The following is an 8,474-nucleotide window of genomic DNA, read 5'->3' as shown; positions in this document are numbered from 1 at the left end:
AAAGATGGAGGAAAGGAATTGACTTTCTCTGGTTCACACTGGAAATCAAACTGGGCCCACCTCTCCTGCAGTCTGAGTCAGTGACTCTCATTTGCTTTTATTTTTTCTTGTTTGCTTTGACCTATTCTGCAGTCAGCACATACAGGTGTACAACGCCCCCACAAGCAAACGCACTCGATAAAGCGTATTGCGCTACATCATTGCTATAGTGATAACCTTGAATCTGCTCTAATCTGTGAAAGAGCACATCATTCAGAACATCCCATACTTTATTATTAACAGATTACTTATGACTCACCTCATAAATGACCCCAACAACACCCGTGATTGTGACTCAATGTTCCCAGCGTCAGTCTGATGCTCTGGCAACAGAATTGTTCTGTTTCCCCTTGCATTGACTCCAGTTCTGGGAGGCTTCCAGATCCTTTCAGTTCAATGATTTCTATTCAATTCCGCAGACATTGAGCACCTACTGTGCTCAAGTACTCAGCCTGTTCAGGGGACACAGACATAAAGCAGCCCTGGTTTCCACCTTCCTGATGTGCACAGTCTAATGGCGAGTTTTTTCTGTGATGCTGTCCCCAACTCTCTCTCTTCTTCTTCCATTGGTGCTTTCTGGTCCCAGCTTTCTCCCATCTCTCCACAATTGAGGTCCCAGGAAGGCTTGTAAGAGACCTTTCAGTCTCAGACCTTTCAGTCTGAGACTCCTCTTTGCTCTCATAGACCTCTGGATTTATGTTAACCATTCCATTCCAAAGTACACTGTATTGCATCTTAGCCAATGTGCCAGGTGCTATGTACTTAGCCCTGTCTAATCCTCACAACCCTGTGAAGTAGGTTCAGATGAGGAAACTAAAGCTAAAAAAGCCAAGTAGCCTGTCCAAAGTCACATAAGCAGTAGCAGAAGAGCCCCGGCCTGAACTAGGCAGTCTGATTCAAAAATCTTTGTACTATTCTAAGAGTGAAGCAAAACTTGGTACCCACGACTTATAACCATCAACAAGTGTGTGGCATTTAAGCAAATATTCTGACCATGATTATTTGAAGACCCTATACTTAAAAATTTTTTTATTGAAATATTGATTTACAATGTTGTGTTAGTTTCAGGTGTACAGCAAAGTGATTCAGTTGTACATATGTATATATCTATTCTTTTTCAGATTCTTTTCCCTTATAGGTTGTTACTAGATACCAAGTATAGTTCCCTGTGCTACACAGTAGGTCATTGTTGGTTATCTACTTTATAGACAGTAGTGTGTGTATGTTAATCTCAAACTCCTAATTTATCCTTCCCCCTCCTTTCCTCTTTGGTAACCATAAGTTTGTTTTCTATGTCTGTGAGTCTATTTCTGTTTTGTAAATAAGTTCATTTGTATCATGTTTTTAGATTCCACCTATAAGTGATATCATATGATATTTGTCTTTCTCTGTCTGACTTGAAGACCCTATACTTTTTTCCATTTCCAGATATCCCTGATTCACGATATTGGGTCTTAAGAATATTTTATGACTGCTATGTCCACTAAAATCTTAATACACTTATGGCAGGGATTTAAAAAATACAAATAACTTTTAAAAGACCCAGTGCTTACCACCACCACCCCACCATTCCATGAGGTGAACCAGGATTCTAGCCTAATTGGCAAACAAGCACATTTCCTATGAGGTCCATCAACCTGTTGATGACATAGGGCCCCTGCCAGAGTCTACACAGTGGATTCAAGCATGGGGCAGAGCCTTGGACTCTGAGCAAATGTTTCTGTGGAGAAACAGCCTTCACTGCATATGTAAAAAGGCTTGGATTTGCTTTGTTTTGTTTCTGTTATGAGAAATGGCCAGAGGGCGGCCTGATGTGCCAGGTAAGGTAGAATCAATGAGAAACAATTTACCAAATGGAGATACCAATATTATCTGTGTGGTAAATCTGTAGCGCCTACCACCTTGTGACCCTCCATGAAGCTTTGAATCCTGTAAATTCAAACAGATTTTTCAATCCACTTTGCATTTAAAATCGCCCAGATCTGGGAGAAATTTGTTGTTACCATGGTAGCCAGCCTACATAACAGAAAGTTTTCCAATGTACTATTTTCTTTGCATGGGCTTCAGTTAATAACTCGTGGAGAGCTTCTACAGACCCTTAATATGCTGAGATCCACAGTCTAAGAGCTGGGCACGTTTCTCCCCCACTTATGAAAGGCTAAAGCCAAGGATTGGACTGGCTATGCAGGGAACCTGGAAGGTCCCTTGACCTCTGGTGTGAGTGCTGTTAGGCAGCAACCAGAGCTGGCAAAAAACCCCAAAGGAATACAAACCTGCTATGTGTTCAAGAATACTCCTGCACACTCAAAAAGATAGGCCCAGTGTGGGAAGCAGCAGTGCTTGTCTTCCTGTTAAAAAGCCCACTGATGAAGCCGGATGCCTTGCCCCGGGTCAGTGAAGATTATATTGTTTTATCCTACTCTGCACAGAGAAAACAGATTAAGAAATGGAATTAGGCACTCCTCCTACACTTTCCCCCAGGATCCTCTCTGTTCTGATTGCCTATTGACCTGCTTTCCAAACTGGACTGCTAATTTCAAAGGGGCCAGGGCTATGCTTGTCTTGTTCATCCCATAGCAAGGACTTAATCAATGTTTGCTGAAATGATGAAATGGCTGAATGAATGAGGCTTTGAAAATGCTCATTCAATGAAAAATTGATAATAGACCACCATTTCTATGGAATTCAGTGATCTGATTAGAGCCGGCATGGAAAGAAAGGGAAGCTGTTGAAAGAAACTGAGGCTCCGGGATGCGAAAGCATCCTCCCACTTGTGACAACATGGGTGGACCTTGAATGCATTAAGCTAAGGAGGATGTCACACAAAGAAAGACAAATACTGTATGATATCACTTGTATGTGGAATCTAAACAAGTGAAACCTATGAAAAACAGTAAAATGGTGGTTACCAGGGAATGGGGGGCAGGGGTATAAGAGTGATGGTGTTCAAGGGTACAGACTTGTAAAGAATAGTAAATGCACCACAGAGATCTAATGCACAGTATAATTAATATAGAAAATAATACTGTGCTGTAATTATATAATGTGATAAATAGAGATACATGGGCAAACATATTACAGTATATAAATGTACACCTTCAATTCGTACTATGTTACATGCAAAATTTATTCAATAAAAGTTTGAGGTATCACATACCATTCAAAAAACAAAGAAATTGAGGCTCCAGGGGCATGCCACTTTACTCAAAGATAGAAGAGCTGTGGTGAGCGCTAGGAGAGGAACATCTTGGCTGATCAGAGGCAAATCAGTGGGATTTAGCTGCCCAGGTGATCTTTGTACTTTGGGGGAGCAGAGAAGCACAGTGGAAAGGAGGGTGGGGGATACAATCTAGACTGAAGTGAGATCCTAGAGAATCAGAAAACAGTCTCCCTCAGGGAGTTAAGAGAGCTGACTTGCAAGTGGAGCAGGGAGCATGAGAGAGGAAATGGGCTGGGACAAGGAGAATGGTAGATGCCCTGAGCAGCATCCGGCTAGTTCCACGAGCAGCCTGGTGTTCCTTATGCCCAAGGCAACCCTGAGACAATTTCACAGTAAGAGATTTTGCATCAAGGAGCTGACTCTTTAGTGGTGAGCGTCCTGGTGGGACTGCCTGCATGGCAAGCATGCAGACCCAGGATAGGCAAACTGGGATCTTTGGGCTAAATCCAGTCTGCCACCTGTTTCCGTAGATAAAGTTTTTTTTCTTTTCTTTTTAAAATTTTTTATCGCAGTATAGTTGATTTACAATGTTGTGTTAGTTTCTGGTGTACAGCAAAGTGATTCAGTTATGTATATATACACACACATATATATATTCTTTTCCATTATGGTTTATTATAGGATATTTAATATAGTTCCCTGTGCTATACAGTAGGACCTGTTGTTTATTTATTTTATATATAGTAGTATGTATCTGCTAATCCTAAACTCCTAATTTACCCCTCCCCCACCCCCTTTCCCCTTTGGTAACCATAAGTTTGTTTTCTGTGTTTGTGAGTCTGTTTCTGTTTTGTAAATAAGTTCATTTGCATCATATTTTAGATTACACATATAAGTTATATCATATGATAATTGTCTTTCTCTTTCTGACTGACTTCACTTAGTATGATAAACTCTAGTCCACCGTGTTGCTGCAAATGGCATTATTTCATTCTTTTTTATGGCTGAGTAATATTCCATTGTCCATATATATACAATGGAATATATATATGTGTATATATATATATATATATATATATATATATATATATATACCACATCTTCTTTATCCATTCATCTGTTGACAGATACTTAGGTTGCTTCCGTATCTTGGCTGTTGTAAATAGTGCTGCTGTGAACATTGGGGTGCATGTATCTCTTTGAATTAGAGTTCTCATCTTTTCCGGATACAGTAAGTCCCCTACATACGAACCTTAAAGTTGCAAACTTTCAGAGATGCAAATGGCTGTTCGCACGTCCAGTCACGTAAGTTAGTTCATGTGTCTGGTGTACACTGTCAGCGTGCGTGCATCCTCTACAAGTGGTTGTGCTTTTGTGTACTTTACTGTACAGTACTGTATAGAGTACAGTAGGACAGTATCTTTATTTCAAGCCCAGAATGTCTGAAAGCAAGTGTAAAGGCAGTGGTGGTATAGCTGGTACAGTACTACCCAGACATCACTGGATCGTTTTTTCAAGAGGCTAGATAGAACTGAATCCAGCAAGGAACCAGAACCTGTGCCATCAACGTCAGGCATGAGTGAAATTGCAGCTTGCTTTCTGTCTCCTATTGCTGACGATCCTTCAGCTCTACCATCTCCCACCTCCTCTCCCTCCTCCAGTCAGTAACTCTTCTTCCCTGTTCACTCGATGCCAGCCCCTGGATGCCAGCTGTTGTACTGTATTATGGTACTTTTCAAGGTACTGTATTATAAGATTAAAAAGGTTTTCTTTATTTTTTGTATCTGTTTTTTTATGTATTATTTGTGTGAAAAGTATTATAAACCTATTACAGTAAAGTACTATATAGCTGATTGTGTTAGTTGGGTACCTAGGCTAACTCTGTTGCTTATGAACAAATTGGACTTGCAAACTTGCTCTCCAAATGGAACTCGTTTGTATGTAGGGGACTTACTGTATATGCCCAGGAGTGGGATTGCTGGATCATATGGCAACTCTATTTTTAGTTTTTTAAGGAGCCTCCATACTGTTTTCCATAGTGGCTGCACCAATTGTAAATAAAGTTTTTTGGCTCATAGCCACTCCCATTTCTTCACATATTATGGCTGCTTTCCTGCTACAATGGCAGAGTAGTTGTGACAGAGACCATATGGCCCACAAAGCCTAGACTCTTTACTATTTGGCCCTTTATAGAAAAGGTTTGCAGACCTTGGTGTAGACAATCAGTTCAGAGGGCCTCTCTGTGTCCTCCATGGTGATGAGAGGGGAGTAGGTTGAGCACGTTGTGTGGAGTGGAAGTGGCCTGCTTGTCCTTGACTCTGGTCTTAGTTCATTGCAGACAAGTCAGTTATGGAGTGTGCTGTACCAATCATGGTGTGGCTTGTAATTACTACCCTTTCTATTTTTCAGGGTCTTGTGAGAAGCAAATGGGTGAAGCTGTGGGAAAATTACCCACAAAGTGCTCCAGTAAGTTGTCCCCCAGGACAGCCAGCTCAGGCATTAAGGAGTTATTTGTCACATGGGGCAGGCATGGAATTTTTGTGTTATACACCTTCTCCTAGGAAATCTGCAGCAAAGCCTCTATCCCATGATTTTTTGTCCCATTGTTTTATTGTGATAAAATACACAGAATATAAAATTTATCATCTTAAACATTTTAAAGTGTACATTTCAGTGGTATTAAATACATTCATAATGTTGTGCAACCATCACCACCATCAATTTCCAGAACTCTTCTCATCTTGTAAAACTGAAAGTCTCTATTCATTAAAAATAACTGCCCATTTCCGCCTCCCCCCCAGGCCCTTGAAACCACCATTCTACTTTTTGTCTCTATGATTTTGATTACTCAAAGTATTCAAAATATGAGATACTTCGAGTATGTCATGTAAGTAGAATCATACAGTATTTGTCTTTTTGTGACTGACGTTTCACTTAGCATAATGTCCTCAACGTTCATCCTTGTCATAGCACATGCCAGAACTTCACTCCTTTTTTCTTTTTAAAATAAATTTATTTATTTATTTTTGACTGAGTTGGGTCTTTGTTGCTGCGTGCAGGCTTTCTCTAGTTGTGGTGAGAGGGGGCTACTCTTCATTGTGGTGCACGGGCTTCTCATTGCAGTGGCTTCTCTTGTTGTGGAGCATGGGCTCTAGGCATGTGGGCTTCAGTAGTTGTGGCACGTGGCCTCAGTAGTTGTGGCTCATGGGCTCTAGAGCATAGGCTCAGTAGTTGTGGTGCACGGGCTTAGTTGCTCCGCGGCATGTGGGATCTTCCCAGACCAGGGCTCGAACCTGTGTCCGCTGCAGTGGCAGGTGGATTCTTAACCACTGCGCCACCAGGGAAGTCCCTTTCACTCCTTTTTAAAGCTGAATAATATTCCATTGTATGGATATACCACATTTTGCTTATTTTTTTATCGATGGACACTTGGGTTGCTTCCATGTTTTAGCTATTGTGAATAATGCTGCTATGAACATGGGTGTACCACTACCTCTTTGAGACCCTGCTCTCAATTCTTTTGGGTATATATTGATTTTCTTGATTGGATTTCATCATCAAAAATTAGAAGTTTTTCATAAAATTTGGAATTCAGCCATTATTCCTAGAAATATTTTGTCTGCCCCTTTCTCCCTCTCCTTTCTTTCCAGCACTCCCATTATGCATATGTTGGTGTGCTTAATGATATCAACTGTCTCTGAGACTGTTCATTTTCTTCATTCTTTCCTCTTTCTTTTCTTCAGATTGCATAATCTCTTTTGATTTATCTTCAATCTCCTTGATTCTTTCTTCTGCCAGCTCACATCTACTGTTGAGCTCCTTTAGTAACTTTTTCATTTCAGTTATTATACTTTTCAATGCTACTTTTCTCTTTGGTTCTTTTAAAAATGTGTCTTTTTTTTGTTTTGGCTGCATGGCATGGCTTGCGGGATCTCAGTTCCCTGACCAGGGATTGAACCCAGGCCCCCTGCAGTGGAAGCATGGAGTCCTAACCACTGAACTGCCAGGGAATTCCCTAAAAATGTGTATTTCTTTATTGATATTCTTTATTTCATGAGCCATGTCATCATACCTTAATTTTTTAAAACATGCTTTCCTTTGGTCTTTGGACATATTTATAATAGCTGCTTTGAAGTATTTTTCTACTAAGTTCAACATCTTGGCCCCCTCAGTGGCAGCTTCTATTGCCTGGTTTGCCCTATGCATGGGTCACAGTTTCCTGTTTGTTTTTTTTCCTTTCTTTCTTTCTTTTCTTTCTTTCTTTTTTCTTTCTTTTTTTTTTTAAACTATCTTACCATTTGGGGGAAAATTGGACATTTTACAGAATATGTTGGATTAACTCTGGATTCTGATTACCCAGGTCCACTTCCCTCCTGCCCCCCTCTTACCAGCCTTTTTGTTCTTGTTGCTCATTTTATGTTGTTCGTTTGCTTATTTGTTTAGTGACTTGCCTGGACTAATTCTGTAAAATCTATTTCTCTTGCAGTGTGCAGCTTGTGATATAACTGCTCATGTTTTTTCCTTATTCTTATTTTAAGCCTGGCATCCTGGAGGTCATCCGTGGTCAGCAGAGCTTATTGGTCAGTCAGTGATTGGCCAGAGGTTGAGCTTATGCCCCCTGAGCCAGTAAGCCTTCCACCCTTTGCTGTTGGATCTGTGTGTGGCTTGGGGACTGCTTTCAAAGTTCAGAGACTTGGGGCCTCCCTGGTGGCGCAGTGGTTGAGGGTCCGCCTGCCGATGCAGGGGATGCGTGTTCGTGCCCCGGTCTGGGAGGATCCCACATGCCGTGGAGCGGCTGGGCCCGTGAGCCATGGCCGCTGAGCCTGTGCGTCCGGACCCTGTGCTCCACAACAGGAGAGGCCAGAACAGTGAGAGGCCCGCGTACCGCAAAAAAAAAAAAAAAAAAAAAAAGTTCAAAGACTTTACAAGTATGTTCCACATTCAGTCAGGGACTGGAAGCTCACAAGTACCCTTTCTGGATGCTCCTAAGAGGGCACAGTCCTGCATATGCATGCAGTTTTCTGGAGCACCAAAGAAGAGTATGATTTTAGCAGGGTGCTCTTTGCCTATCTTTTTCCTGGCTCTCCCTGTCAAATTTCTGGCTGGTCTGCCATTTTTTTGCCTGTCCTAGTATGATGTAGCTGTTAGTCTTCTCTAATTTCTAGCCAGTATAATCTCTATAATGTTTTCAGCATTACTCCTGGGCATAAATTTCTCCACGCTCTGTTCCAAATAAAGTCATCCCTCTTAGGCAGAGCCTCAGACCTGCCAGCCT

The sequence above is a fragment of the Phocoena phocoena genome, chromosome X, assembly GCF_963924675.1.
Source record: "Phocoena phocoena chromosome X, mPhoPho1.1, whole genome shotgun sequence".
NCBI classification, from domain to species: domain Eukaryota; kingdom Metazoa; phylum Chordata; class Mammalia; order Artiodactyla; family Phocoenidae; genus Phocoena; species Phocoena phocoena.
Note: the sequence above shows the minus strand (reverse complement) of the source record.